Source organism: Ceratotherium simum, chromosome 33 (genome assembly GCF_057802395.1).
Source record: "Ceratotherium simum simum isolate JZ-2026a chromosome 33, ASM5780239v1, whole genome shotgun sequence".
NCBI classification, from domain to species: Eukaryota; Metazoa; Chordata; class Mammalia; order Perissodactyla; family Rhinocerotidae; genus Ceratotherium; species Ceratotherium simum.
In genome coordinates, this window is record NC_141932.1 from 27,554,642 (window position 1) to 27,570,192 (window position 15,551).

General features: G+C 38.4%; 2 long non-coding RNA genes across 13 annotated transcripts in view; one reads left to right on the forward strand and one right to left on the reverse strand.

The window, feature by feature from the left end:
• Window positions 1-15,551, forward strand: part of LOC147912916 (uncharacterized) — a 34,280-nt gene that overhangs the window by 187 nt on the left and 18,542 nt on the right. The window contains exons 1-5 of one of the 8 annotated variants that reach the window (XR_015549596.1): window positions 109-1,440; window positions 3,524-3,579; window positions 4,616-4,699; window positions 9,380-9,457; window positions 11,520-11,643. This is a non-coding gene — a long non-coding RNA (uncharacterized LOC147912916). Of the gene's footprint in view, window positions 1-108; window positions 3,592-4,615; window positions 4,700-9,379; window positions 9,458-11,519; window positions 11,644-15,551 lie in introns of those variants that run through there. The other 7 variants (XR_015549598.1, XR_015549594.1, XR_015549600.1 and 4 more) reach the window with 7 other exon arrangements.
• The window catches only part of LOC147912917 (uncharacterized), a 54,159-nt gene continuing 50,244 nt past the window's right edge, over window positions 11,637-15,551 (reverse strand). For all 5 annotated transcript variants that reach the window (XR_015549605.1, XR_015549601.1, XR_015549603.1 and 2 more), the window contains one exon: window positions 11,637-14,086. This is a non-coding gene — a long non-coding RNA (uncharacterized LOC147912917). The remainder of the gene's footprint in view (window positions 14,087-15,551) is intronic.

The following is a 15,551-nucleotide window of genomic DNA, read 5'->3' on the forward strand; positions in this document are numbered from 1 at the left end:
CGCAGGACGCCCGGAGTTTCCCAGGCGCGCATGGGGCATGTGCAGGCAGGGGTCTCGGCCTGTGTGCGCGATTGTGTGACGGCGTCAGCGTCGGATGTGATTATGAGAGTGTATGTCAGAATGTGTGTGTGTGTGTGGTGGGCAGGCCCTGACTGGTTCCGGGACTGTGCGTGGGGGCGGGGCCTTTTGTACGACCGTGGTCGGCTGTGATTGTAAGGTGTGTCATAGTGTGACCGCATGATCCTGTGACAGCGCTATTGTGACCTCCTGGGGACTGATCAGAACTGGCCTAGTGCAGCTTTTTCACTTTTAGGAGGGAGGGGCTTGATTTTTTGCAGTTCTGGGGCCGAGGAATCTGTGGACAGGATCCCGGTGTGACTCGATCTCGGCCTGTCAAAGACTCCAAGGCCCTTGTTAGTCACAGAGGCCCCTGCTCTGAAGCGCGGCCTCTGCTGCCCTGCTTCCATTGCCCAGCCTAGCGCTTAATACACAGTAGGCATGCAGTACATTAAGTGTACCCTGTTCTGGAGCTAATCCTAAATTACATGGTTTCTTGCAATTTGTTGCACTGGGTTTTCTTTCACTGCCTCTGTCATTTCACCTTATAGCCACACTCATAGAAATGTTAGCTGCACAAAAATGGCTGTCAAAGGGGAGTTGAATATTTGAGATCTAGAATGAAGGTTCCAACTGAAAAAGCACAACTCTGGGGCTGGCCTTAAAAGCAGTTAAGTTTGGGCACTCTGCTTTGGTAGCCTGGGGGTCACAGGTTCCGATCCAGGGCACAGACCGTCGCACCGCTTGTCATAAAGTAGAGGAAGATGGGCACGGATGTTAGCCCAGGGCCAATCTTCCTCAGCAAAAAGAGGAGAATTGGCAATAGATGTTAGCTCAGGACTGATCTTCCTCTGTCTCTGTCTCTCTCTCTCTCACACACAGACACACACACACACACAGCACAACCCTGTGTTTATTATGGAGATTTTAGAGCTGAAATTGCCCTCAGGGCAGGGTCCTTGGAAGACATGATATTGAGGAACAAAGCATAGGATTCCTTCCTCCAAAGATTCCTTTTGGAAGCTCTATGGGCGCAAGCTGCATTTTGCAGATTCACAGCATTTTCACAGCTCTGTCGACAGGAAACTGCAGTGAACATAGAAACAGATTCCAGTCCCAGGCTTCAGTGAACCTGACTTTTCTTTGTGATACAGGAAAGGGTCAACAGTATTGCAGTCTTTCTCATACTTACATCCGGGTATGTTTAATATGGATGATGGAGGCTTGCTAGTGATGAAGGATGTGTTATTTAGCCTGGCTGGGCTCCAAGAAAGGCCTGCTATGTCATAATTCCCTTTTCTTTCCAAGTTTTGCTTTATTCCAAAAGAAGAGCTCTGAGAGGAGAAAAGCGTTGCAGTCGTACATCTCAAAGCCAAGCTGGAGGTCATTTTGAACTTTTTCCTTGCTTTATGAAATGCATTTTCTGTTTTTCAGGATATAGAATAACTTCATCTGAGATGCCCTGCCAAATAGTGACTTATCCATTTACCTGGACTCTAGGCCTTCTCTTCCTAGTTAATGATGTTACCATGAGGCTAGATTCCCTTCTTTCTCAGTTTCTCATCAAATGCCCTTCCTACAGTTAATTTTTGTATGACCACTTGTCAACGCCTTCCCCTTATGCTCTTTTTGTCTCGTGATGCAGAAATAGTCCTCCTTTATACGGTGATTTAAGAAAGAGACCAATGCTTACATAGAATTACACATTAGTTACTTTAGATATTCTTCAGAGACATAAGTGGAAAAATGGCAAGGTAGGAGATGGTTTGATTGATTTCGGTAAGTAAGTAATAGTTTTCTGTTTTGGAGGTAAGAAAATTGGGGTATATACAGAGAGATCTCTGTCAAGAAAGACAGGATTTTCTTCCCAGAGAATCCATGAGGAGATTTATGTGATACCAACCGGTTCTTATATAAGATTTGGCAGCATCAGTTTTTTTCAAGTCATATAATTGTGTCGACCAAGAGACAGTACTGTATAATGGTCTCTAAGTCTTGAGCAGGGGTCAGCAAACTATGACCCTGTGGGCCAAATCCACTTGTAGCCTATTTTTTGTATGGCCTGTGAACTAAGACTGGTTTTAACATTTTTCAATAATTGACAACATATCAAAAGGAGAACAATAATTTATAACATGAAAATTATATGAAATTTAAATTTCAGTGTCCATAAATAAAGTTTTGAATTTTGTCAATAAAATTTGTGGAGGGGCTGCCCTGTGGACTAGTGGTTAAGTTTGGTGTGCTCCACTTCAGTGGCCTGGGTTCACGGGTTCAGATCCCAGGCACGGTCCTACACCACTTGTCAGCATGCTGTGGTGGCGACCCACATACAAAGTGGAGGAAGACTGACACAGATGTTAGCTCAGGGCTCATCTTCCTCAAGCAAAAAAAGAGGAGGATTGGCAACAGATGTTAGCTCAGGGCTAATCTTCCTCAGAGGAAAAAAAAATTTGTGGAAATTTGTGATCTGTGTTGTTATATGAGCACCTACATAATATCCTTGATTTTGCCTTTTGGCCCACAAAGCCTAACATATTTACTATCTGGCCCTTTACAGAAAAGTTTGATGACCCTTAATGTAGAGTTTCTGAATTAAAATCTTGGTTTTGCCACTTAGTATTTGTGAGTTTGGGCAATATATTCAATATCTTTCTGTTCCATAGTTTGTTGCTTGTAAAATGCAAATAATAATACCAATTTCAAAGAGTTTTTATGAGGATTAGGAGACTTAATAGTAACAGAGCACTAGAACAGTGCCTGACAATAATACGTGCTTAAATTAAAAACCTGTTATTTTGTAGATATTCTAAGTCATTCCCCATTCATAGATAAAGAGCAATGAAAATATGAAGTCGATAGTAATGGGCACTTGTAAGTAAGAAAATGAGCTGTGTGCTCAGATGGTCTAGAACAGGAATCCTTCATCTTAAATGATTTGCCTTGGAATTGTAAACCAAATTATTGTATATTTATTTTATTAATGCATATTTTTCCTGGGGAAAAACTATAATTTTATGAGACCGTGAAAGGTATACATGACACAAACAGATTTTGAACCACTGACCTAGAATCAATAGCTTACACCTGGAAGTGAACTTTCGGAGGAGTTTGTACAAAAATAATTTCCTGTATTATATAAATATTAAGTTAATTACATTACATCTAGGTGATTAATATTATATAGATAAAGAGATTCTAATATAAAAAATATAAAATGTAATACTATGCAATATTCATGTTAATGAACAAAAAGTACACAATTGCTAAATTATAAATCAGTTTAACTATTATAGGAATTTCTTAGCAATTTTTCAAGGATTATATCCAATATGATACATTAATTGGTCATTCAATGGAGAAAGTCAATGATAAAGTTTATTTATCCACATTATTAAGCCTTTATTATGGACCAAACACTGTTTAGTCTGAAAGTGTCACTTATCTGAATTGTGCTTATTCGCAGGAGAGTCTTAACGTGGAAAGTGTCTCATTATGTTGATGAAATACAGGTAAAAGAAGGTACAAGGCTTGGTAGGTGTATTTATTTCAGTCACACTGGTTTTAGTGCTGTTACCTGTCATTTTGCCAGCCTCTTTGCTCACAGTTTTGCTAATAAGTAGAAGATAGCCCTCCCTACAACTCTTTTTAGAAAAAATGCTTTAAATAGAAATAGGTGTTGATATATATTCCTGATGATGGAATTAACACAGTCTTACTGAAAAAAAATTAGTAATCTAAGTTGAACTTATAAAATAGAAAGTTAAAGTACTCAGTTTTAGCATCCAGAAATAATCACTATTAACATTTTGGCGTACGTTCTTCTAAATTTTTCCTTGTGCGTATGCTTATATGATTTTGTTTTTTCAGAAAAGTTCATACGGATTGGTTATTTAAATGAGAAAAGACCTCTCTAACTCTTAGTTAGAAAAAGAAATTCAACCCAGTCATTTGTTGGGTTGAACATATACTTCCATGTATGTAGTGTCAAATGACAAAACAAACAATTTAGTAATGAGTTTGATGTCCTTTATTCAAGGGAAAACAGTCTGTGGATTGGAGGAGTACAGTGCCTCACAAGCAGTGAAGCATTCTTCCAAAGGGATTTTGGGCAAGAGAGTTTTATAGAATGTTAGAAGAGGTAACTGGGAAACAGGGCATGATTGGCTAGGAGGTCAGGGATTTCCTAGGCTAGCAGGTCCTGTTTTCTAGGGTAAGGAAGCTAGCTAAAGCTGAGTTGGAGGATTGTGATTGGTGTGTGTTAGGTTTCCTCGATAGTGAGATGTTTCCCATAAGTGCAGGCTGATTTAGGCTTGGATTTGTGATTGGGCGGGTCCACTGGGGTGGTCTCCATTTTGTGGGTCCTGATATATGAATTAACTTTATTAGTAGGGATAAGAAGGAAGTGACAATGATGCCTAACTGATTTGACAAAACTTCTGAGTATTTGCACCTTTTGGAATTATACAGATATCAATTTATGCATAATTCCCAGAAAACAAATTATCAGGTAAGGCTACTCATCATTATGTATTTAATTTTTTTTTTTTTTTTACAGATTGACATAACTTTCAGAAGACAGCACTAATATCTCAAGACCAAATGTCTTAGGAGATGCCATTATATAAGTCATGCTGACAAGGTGGGTTTATAATTTCAGATAACAGAATTAGATATTAGTAGTTATAAATATGCATAAAAGTCTGAGTTAGGGAACGAGATTGAGTTTTGTTAATATTTTCAATTTGTTACCTAAATGGGTCAGATTCTCTGAACTAGTTTTACAGAGCAGAATGGTGTCCTTCTCTCTCTGTAGCTGCTGTCCTCATTTTCTTTCTAAAAATGTTTGTGGATAATGTTGTTAGTGAAGACGAACATTTGCAAGCTGTGCTCTGAAATATATATATATATTTCTCTGTATTATAAGGAAGAGGGGGCCTAAGAAGCTCAAATTTCACTTTCAGAAAAAATGGTAAGAACAGAAGAGAATTTCCTTTAATAGTAATGGATTACAGGACATGAAATAGTCTCTTCATCATCAATAAAAAACAGATAATATTTTCTTGTTGTTTTTTCACTTAAGCCTGACAACAGTTCTTTGAAAAACTATTGTTTTTCTCCTTTTCTGGATAAGGAAATCTAGGCAGTGCAGATACAATACTTACTAAGGCACATGGTAACTTTCAGAGCTGAGATTGACATACTGCAAGTTAAGCCACAGAGCTCTTATTTATGACTGTACATAACCTCTCAATTTTTTCACCTGCCTGTCTTACTCATTAATTCATTACAAATGTCTTTCCTCAACATTTAATGTAAATTAAGGTAATCATTTTTAAAAACTAACATACTAACCTATTAATAATAGCTACCCATAATTTATTTAACCTCTTCTCTACCCTGAGATATTTACCCAAAACTACTCTGTGATGAGTATCCTTGAGATACATCTATGTTTGTCTATTTTTATATCTATTTCCTGCCCACAATATGCCAGAACTTATTCTAGTACTTGAGGGGAAACAAGCACTAAAAAGAGGTAAGTTGCTCATTATTAAGCAAAGAAGATCACATATATATGGGCATAAATGTAAGGTAGACCATGATGAAGTCTCTTAAAGAAGTCAGATAACACATGTTGGGCATTCATAGGGAAGAGACATTCTGATGACAGCAGGCGTTCTCAGGTTGTGACCAAATTATCCTGAAGACGTAAGAGCTCTCTGGAAGTAAATATGTTTTATTCAGTAAGCTTTATGCCTTATAGTTTTTTATTGAGATCAGATGTAAAGTGAGACTAATAGAACAAGATTAAATAGGTATTTGGAGGGCATCAGAGCGAAAAGGAATGAATTAGAAGCAAATTAAACCCATAGATGAGGAAGACATGAAAGCAGCATTTAGAACATCATCAATACCTATGAGACTTCTCTCGGGGATTTTCAACCATTCTTTTCTAGGTAAAACTCAACTTCCTTGGCCATATGTAAAAATCAAAGTGTAAATCAGGTGTCGGGAGCCGAAGGAAACAAAGAAAAGCCATTCAGGCTAGGCACCTATTTATCCTGAGCATTTTCTCAAAGTTCAAGGGAAGACTGTGAGGCTACTTCTTAACAGTGGCCATGTATTAATATTAATATCTTTTTCAAGAAAAGCTTCCTTTTTACAGAATTTAAAAATGCATATTTAGATTAATACATGGTCACTACTAAGAAGTAGTCTTAAAAAGAAAATCATACAGAACACAGAGAAGCAATGCTAACATAAGGTTGCATAACTTTCCAGACATTTTTCATTTTCTCTGTTTATATATACACATATTTTATAAGCAAAATGATATTTTATTTATGCACTGATTTTTTTACTATTGAATGTTTTAAATATTTTTCATATTCTTTTTTTCCAGTTTTATTGCAATGTAATTGATCATATTCTTAACTATAAATGCTTTTTGTAAATTTACATTTAATGACTACATCAGTAATCATGAACAGATGTTCTGTAATTTATTTTAAACCAATCAGTTATTGCTAAAGCTGAATCTTACCCAGGCCATTCCTTCTACTTGCTGTGCAGTTCCTGTGTCTTGACCAACTTTACCTCTCCTTCTGGGACCCTCTGGGATCAGGTGTCTGTCATTTCAAGTGTAGATGTGTTCAGAAACGTGGCATTGGCTTCTGCTGGGTGGAATGCAAATAACAGCAACCTGTTCACGTGTATTTATTCAGGGGAATAATGTAGGAACTGGATAGTTTACCCTATCAACTGGGTCTCACTGAATAAAAAGATCCTCACTATGTACCTCCCCATTCAAAATCTACCTGTTTTGAACTTCACATAAGTAAAATCATCTTTTTTTTCCAACATGTTTGTGAAATTCATCCATGTTCTTGGATGAACATGGATGTTCATCCCTTTTCTTTTGCTGTATATTCCATTATAGGATGTGACACATTATTTATCTGTTCTTCTATTGTTGGAAATTCGGGTGGTTTCTAATTTTTCTTTTAGAGATACTGCTGCTGTGAACATTATTGTATGTGTGTTTTGTGGACATATACATTCATTTTTGCTGTGGAGACACACGGGTAGGATTTTTGAGTTATATATCTATGTTTAGTTTTTGTTTTTTTTTTTTGAGGAAAATTAGCCCTGAGCTAACATCCGTTGCCAGTCCTCCTCTTTTTGTCAAAGAAGACTGGCCCTGGGCTAACATCCATGTGTATCTTCCTCTAATTTATATGGGACACTGACACAGCATGGCTTGATAAGTGGTGCATAGGTCCACACCTGGGATCCGAACCTGCGAACCCCAGGCCGCCGAAGCGGAGCGTGCAAACTTAACCACTATGCTACTGGGCCGGCCCCCTATGTTTAGTTTTGTAAACACTGCTAAACAGATTTCCAGTGTGTCATGCTCTCACAAGTACTGCGTGAGAGTTCTAGTTGTAATAAGTTAAGCATAATATTGCAATCTTTATGGTAACCACTAAAAGAATAATGCATGACAGTATAAATTAATGGGGAAAACTAGAATAATAAAATTATTTGACTAATACAACAGAAGCTAAGAATAGTGGAATAAAAGAATAAAGAAACAGAAGAGGAGGGGCCGGCCCGGTGGCGCAAGCGGTTAAGTGCACGCCCTCCACTGCGGCGGCCTGGGGTTTGCCAGTTTGGATCCCGGGCGCGCACTGATGCACTGCTTGGCAAGCCATGCTGTGGCGGCGTCCTATATAAAGTGGAGGAAGATGGGCGTGGATGTTAGCCCAGGGCCAGTCTTCCTCAGCAAAAAAAAGAGGAGGATTGGCAGATGTTAGCACAGGGCTGATCTCCTCACAAAAAAAAACAAAATAGAAACAGAAGAGGACACATAAAAGCAAATGTTGATGCACCCAACATTATTAATAATTAAATTTCATGAAAATGTACTAAATACTCCAATAAAGAGAAAGTTGTCAGACTGGATAAAAAGAACAAAATCAACCATATGCTTTTAGCACCTGACACACTTTAAGTATAATGACACAGAAAAGTTGAATGTAGATGTTACCAAACCAGGTTAGTTTTTGCCCGTCGACCAGAAAGCCAATCACTGAGATGACAAGATTGCAGCAGAGAGAGGATTTAATCACAAGGCAGCCAAGTGAGAAAGCAGGAGAATAAGTCTCAAATCTGTCTCCCTGAAAATGGAGACTCAGGGATATTTATGGGGTAGGAGGCAGGATGGTCTGAAATGTGGGAATAGATGATTGGAGGTGAGGAGAAGTGAGGTACTTGATGATCTGTGCAGGCGTAGTCAGGCTTCATGCCTCTTCATAGGATGCATGTTCACAAAACGACGGTGTTACCGTGATCCGAGGGTGGAGATTTTAGCTCCTTGACATCAAAAAGGTCACTTCTTGGGCATTTGCACAGGCCCAAGTGATGGATTGGTGGTCTCAACCGGCCTGAACTGGACAAGTGGTCTCAGTTCCTGAAAAACCACTCTTTTTTTTTTTTTTTTTAATTTTTTGTTTATTGCAGTAACATTGGTTTATAACATTGTGTAAATTTCAGGTGTATAATTTCATTATACCTCTATTTCTGCATAGATTACATCATGTTCACCACCCAAATACTAATTACAACCCATCACCACACACATGTGCCGAATTATCCCTTTTGCCCTCCTCCCTCCCCCCGTCCCCTCTGGTAACCACCAATCCAGTCTCTGTCTCTATGTGTTTGTTTATTGTTGTTCTTATCTACTACTTAATGAAGGAAATCATACGGTATTTGACCTTCTCCCTCTGACTTATTTCACTTTGCATAATACCCTCAGTGTCCATCCATGTCGTCACAAATGGCTGGATTTCATCGTTTCTTATGGCTGAGTAGTATTCCATTGTGTATATATACCACATCTTTATCCATTCGTCCTTTGATGGGCACTTATGAAAAACCACTCTTAATTACTCTGTTGATAAGATAGGGTCAGTTGAGCTAGTCCTGGAGGGCCCACAGTTACACAGATGTGCCCAGTCTCAGGTCCAGGCCAGCATTAGCAGAGTGGAGCATGGGCCAGAAACCTGCTAAAGTATCCAGATCCTCCCTTCAGACAGGAGGACCCCTGCTTGGTGTCTATGCCTGTCTACTGGATTACTGGTGAGTGGAGGGTTTGGATTTGTCCAGAATCCCTCTTACCTCCCTCATTTTGTATGTATGTTGATAAGGTATTGTTTGTAGGCAGGAAGACATAAGAAAAAAGCTCATATTAATGTACATCATTTTGGGAGCTGAAAGGTACATCTGGTCTAATAGCCAACTTTTCTTTTCCTAGTTCTCACCTCTGTGCTTCTCCAAGAGGGGATCCCTGAAGAGTACTGACAAGTTCTTAACCATTTTTAACCACAGCTTGGTAAGTCACTGTTTCTTTCTAGTTATTTTTTGAGGAAGATCAGCCCTGAGCTAACATCCAATGCCAATCCTCCTCCTTTTGCTGAGGAAGATTGGCCCTGGGCTAACATCTGTGCCCATCTTCTTCCACACAGCATGGCTTGACAAGCGGTGCATCGATGCGCGCCCGGGATCCGAACTTGTGAACCCCGGGCCGCTGCAGCGGAGCGCGTGCACTTAACCACTATGCCACCGGGCCAGCCGCTCTAGTTCTTGAACATAGTTATATATTAGATCATGTGAACATTTCCTTATTTTGAAATATCCTATGTAACAGAGATCTGTCTAAGAAGCTGTTCCTCCCATACCAGTGAAAGATGATGCCAAACAGCCCAAGGTTCTCCTGATGGGTCCCTCTATTCTCCCATTAATGTGTATCATCTCCTATAAGTTCAGCCTTCTTTCAAGAAGAGTTATGGAGTAAAATTAAGTCCGTTGAGAAGGAGCTATTTGACCATCCAAAGAATGGTGGAGGTATAATTAAGAGAAGTTGGTCCCATTTGATTACTCATGGAAAAACTTAGACATGCTTTGCATTTTCTAGGAAAATATAAGATTGGCAGTTGACTGGCTTCAGTGTTGGTATGTGTTGAGAACCCATGTTCTGTGAAGCTTTTAGGATTGGATAGGAGTAAGATTGGGACCTGCATACAGAGAGATTGGGGATCGACCTTGGGAATCAGTCTCAGAAAGATGAATACCAGGAGGAAGATCTATTGTGTACATGAAAAGATTGTGCTGGTTTAGCATGATTATCTATGTGATTCTGGACCATTCTGCATTCTGTATCCTCTAACTCAGGATCAAGGAAAGTATTCAGTGAGGGATGGTGGATTATCCAGATTTCAAAGGAGTAGATAACTATAGACTCCAATCATTAGAAAAGATGTTAGAGATTTTTTTCCCCAACCAAAGCATAGTATATAAAGTAGTATAGTATAAAAGAATAATTAAGGATGATATATATCTACAAGATGGACTATATTGGAAGTAGTAAGTAGAAATTCCGTTTTAACTCCATTCCACTTAGTATATTTTAAGTAGTCCATCTTGTAGATATATATCATAATAACAATATATCATTTTTTTAGTAAAAAAAATTTACTAAATAATTGGCATAAGAAAGAGTAGTGCTTAGGATACATTTAAAAATAATGGTCTTACACCCAAACCCAAATAGGTTAGAGAATGATAATTCACTGTGAAATATGAAACCATTAAAACAATAACTAGAAAAAAAATGGTATGTGACATAATGATGCACATGAGGCTTGAAGAAATTCTTTAATTTTATGCAAACTCTATTATGTAAGCTAGAGATTTAATACTATATTGGAAAAGAAATTCCATGGATTATATTTTCTTAGTCTGTAATGGAAAAAGAGGATATAAGAATTCACATTTAGGGGCTAGCCTGGTGGTGCAGTGGTTAAGTTTGGCATGCTCTGCTTCAGCTGCCCGGGGTTCACAGGTTTGGATACTGGGCACGGACCTACGCACCGCTCATCAAGCCATGCTGTGACAGCGTCCCACACACAAAAATAGAGGAAGATGGGCACAGATGTTAGCTCAAGGCCACTCTTCCTCAAGCAAAAAGAGAAAGATTGGCAACAGGTGTTAGCTCGGAGCCAATCTTCCTCACCAAAAAAAAAAAAAAATTAACATTTATTGATAATTTATGAGGCAGGCATATGGCATGCAGTATGTTTACATTCACTGTTTCACTTAATTGATAAATTGTGATTATTTTATTCATTTCTAGCCATGTTTCTAGACATGTTTGGATAATTGAGGAATCACATAATAGGCAGTAACTTTTGTCTAACTCAAGTAGATGTCTTAAAAATATGTAGAGAATCTTTCTGAAGCACTAATTTCTTAACTCTTCTACCATAGACTTCTAGTCATAGCCTATTTGCTTGCTGTATAGCCCCCTTCTTGGATTTCAAACATTTATCTACTCTTTTTCTGTTTTGAAAACAGTTTTTGAATTTCACCAGTAATACTTGGGTTTGTGCTTTTAGGGATGGGTAACATTCAGGAATGTGGCCTTAGACTTCTCTCTGGAGGAGTGGGAATATCTGGGTTCTGCTCAGAAGAAGTTGTACTGGGATGTAATGATGGAGAACAGCAACTTGGTCTCACTGGGTAAGCTATCTGCCTCAAAAAGGTCAGAATATGCTCTCTGGAATATCAAAGCTATTTTGAAAGAAACTAGGTGAATTTTTTCACCCTGCTTTCAAAGGAATGGGTTAAGCCTTGTTGTGTTGCAGATGACACCTCCATTAAACACCTTCACCATCCTTCGTGATTCATATTTCTCAGACCCTTCATATAATTTCTACCTTCCTTGATATCCAGGGAGCTAGATGTGACTTGTGGGACATGTAAGGCATGTTCATTGTCAGAGAAACAAGGTGTTACATTGTGTTTGAATTCAGAATTGGTAAAGACGCTCTATGTTATTTCTGACCCATCTTGAGCGAGTATAGTACCTGGGCCTTGAGACTGGCATCTGAAATGGAGAGTGGGAGGAGGACAGTCTTGTGGGACTGAGCCCTTAATCTGTGGGATCTGATGTTGTCTCCAGATAGATAGCGTCGGAACTGAGTTACATTGTAGGACACCTGGCTGGTGTTAGAGAATTGCTTGGTGGGGGAAAGTGTATGGTTACCTCGCTATACATTTGGTGACCAGAAGTGAAGTGTGGTAGTAGCGTAAGAGTAAAGGAGAAACACAGGAGGAGCGTGTTTTTCGTATCCAATTTGCTAACGTTTTCTTAAGAAATCTTGCATGAAGCTTTTGGCACATCATTTTCTCTTCTCATAATGTCTTTGTCAGGTTTTGGTATTAGTGTAGTACTGGCCTCATAAAACAAGATGTGAACCGTCTCCTCTATTTTTGGAAAAGTTTCTTTGATTGGTATTATTTCTTCCTTAAATGTCTGGTATAACCCTATAGTAAAACCAGCTGGGCCTGGAGTTTTCTGTTTTTGATAACAATTTCTTTCTTTTTTTTTTTTTTTAAAGATTTTATTTATTTATTTTTTCCCCCGAAGCCCCAGTAGATAGTTTTTGTCATAGCTGCACATCCTTCTAGTTGCTGTATGTGGGACGCAGCCTCAGCATGGCCGGAGAAGTGGTGCGTCGGTGCGCGCCCGGGATCCGAACCCAGGCCCCCAGCAGCAGAGCGCGCGCACTTAACCACTAAGCCACGGGGCCGGCCCATGATAACAATTTCAATTTCTTTAATAGGTACTGGGTTATTCAGATATTCTATTTCGTCTTGTGTTTGTTTTATAGTAAGTTGTATTTTTCAAGAATTTTGTCCATTTCACCTGAGTTGTCAAATTCGTTGTAATGAAGTGGTTCACCCTTATTAGACTTCTAATATTTATATATTCCTTGGCGATAAGCTCTCTTTCATTCCTGGTGATTTGTCTTTGCAGTTTTTTATTTTTGATAATTCTAGCTACAGTTAAATCAATTTTGTTGCTCTTTCTAAAGAAAATCACTTTTGGTTCGCCTAATTGTATGTCTATTTTCTGTTTCATTTCTTTCTTTTCCTATTTCCTTCTAGGTACTGAGGGTTTACTTTGCTCTTCCTTTTCTAGCTTCTTAAATTGGAACCTCTGGTTACTGATTTTAGACCTTTCTTTTCTTCTATTATAACATTTAAAGCCAGAAATTCCCTATTTTAACTCCATTCCACAAATTTTTATATGTTGCAGTTTTATCAATCAGTTTAAAATATTTTCTTATTTCTCTTTTGATTTCTTCTCTAACCCATTGATTATATAGAAGTGTAGTGTTTAATTTCCAAACATATGTGGGCTTTCTAGATACTTCATTGTTATTGATTTCCAATTTAGTCCCATTTGATCAGAGCATACATTGTGTATGATTTTGATCCTTTGAAATTCATTGATTCTTTTTGTATGCCCCAGTATATAGTCTGCTTTGGTGAATATGCCATGTGCACTTGAAAGGAATATGTATTCGATGGTTGTTGGGTGAATTCTTGTATTGTAAATATTGATTAGTCCAAGTTGGTTGATAGCTCATATCATTTATATCTTTACTGATTTTTTTTTTCTTTTTTTTCCAATTGTCGAGAGATGGATATTAAAATGAGGGCCAGGACTACAGTAGTGCTGATGTGAGTAAAGCACCTGAGGTTCCAAATTTAAAGAGGCAGTCATTCTTAGGGTCATGCAAGTGCAGCATTGTTTGATGCTGTGTTTTTAGGTACATACACATATATGATAATTATGTCTTCCTAATGTATTGACTCTTCTATCATGAAATGTCCCTCTTCATCACTGGAGTAGTTTATCTGAAATTAATATAGCCACTCTTGCTATTTATACTATATTTACATACAATATAAACCCCATAATACACTATTAAAATTTTTGCTTTGAATAGTCATGTGTAGTTTAAAGAAATTGAGATGATAGACAGAGTTATTACATTTATCCAGAGTTTCCATTTATGCTTTCTTCCCTTATTCCTGAAGATCCCGTTTTTCCGCTGGTAGCATTTTGTTTCAGCCTGAAGAGCTTCCTTTTAGCATTTCTTATAATGCAGGCCTGTTGGTGACAAATTCTGTTAGTTTTCTTTTATCTAAAAGTGTCTTTATTTGGCATTCATTCTTGAATATATTTCTCTGGATATAGAAGTCTGCTTTGTTAAAATTTAAACAATTTTTTAAATTGTTTACTGCACACTGACACCTCTAATTCCAGTTCAGTTTAACAGGGTTTATTAGACCTCTTCCTTTACATGTTTGTACCTCTCTTCTCTGACTGAGAATCCTGTTTCCAGATATTCTCAATATATTTACTTATTACTCAGTTACTCTACATGTATCCAGTCTGCCTTCCACGCAGACCATAAGCTCTTCCTGAGCTTCTCTGTGCATGTCAACACGTGGGCCTAGACCCTGATTCTCTCCCCAGTTGTGGGAGAGAATTTTGAGAAATTTCAAGAAGATCGAGTTCCTCCACAAGCCCCAGCTTCTACCACTCTCCCAGAGGACATGTGAACCCTTCTCTTTTTATACTTATATTTTGAAATTTTGGGGGAAAAAAATCTCATAGAGGCTGTAGGCAAGCAAGCCCTGATACTAAGACCCACCACTCTCATGGCAAATATATATACCAAGTAAATCAATCTCCTTATCCCAGAACTCATCACTCTCATGGTCCACACTTGAGCCCCTGGCTGTGTATATCTTTTTTATTTGGAAAATTTGTATTTTTAAAAATCTGATTTGTCTTGAGATATAGTCTGTGGTTTTATTGATTGTTTTTCTTCATTGCTTGTTTGTCTTCTAGTGAACTTGCATTTGTAATTCTTGAATTCTATCACCTCATTTCTGAGTTGTTCTAATATATACTATTATTTTATTTATTGTAATATTTTCTCAATGTTTATTCCTGTGTAGTAAAGAATTAACCTTACACAGAGAGGTCTTGCCTTTGTCCTCGGCTCCTGGGAGGTGATCACTGTGCCGTCGGAATGTTCTGCCTGATAAGTATCTTTGTTTACCTGAGAGTAAACACCTTATAGTCTAACAATGTGATTTATGATTGGAGTTTTGAGTCATGCAGTATTAGCTCAAAGTCTGGAGGGGCTGGAAACTAAGATCAGCCATGCAGGCAGTCAACCATGTCTATGGGCTGAGCCCCAGTAGAAACTCTGGACACCATGGTTCAGGTGAGCTTCCCTGGTTGGCAGTGCTCCATGCTTTGTCACGCACCGTTGCTGGAAAAAGTTAGTATTGTCCACAACTTCACTGGAAGAGGACACCTAGGAGCTTTACTCTGGGACCTTTCCTGGGCTCTGCCCCGTGTGTCTCTTCCCTTAACTTACGTTCATCTGTATCCTTTCACTTTAATAAACTACAACTGTGACTAATAGCTTTCAGTGAGTTCTATGAGTCCTTCTAGCAGTAATTCACCAGAATTATCCTGGGAACCCCCAAACTTGTACTGCCTAAAGTTTATTTTACTATTTCTCTTAAACTTTTTCTGACTTGTTTTTAGCACGATA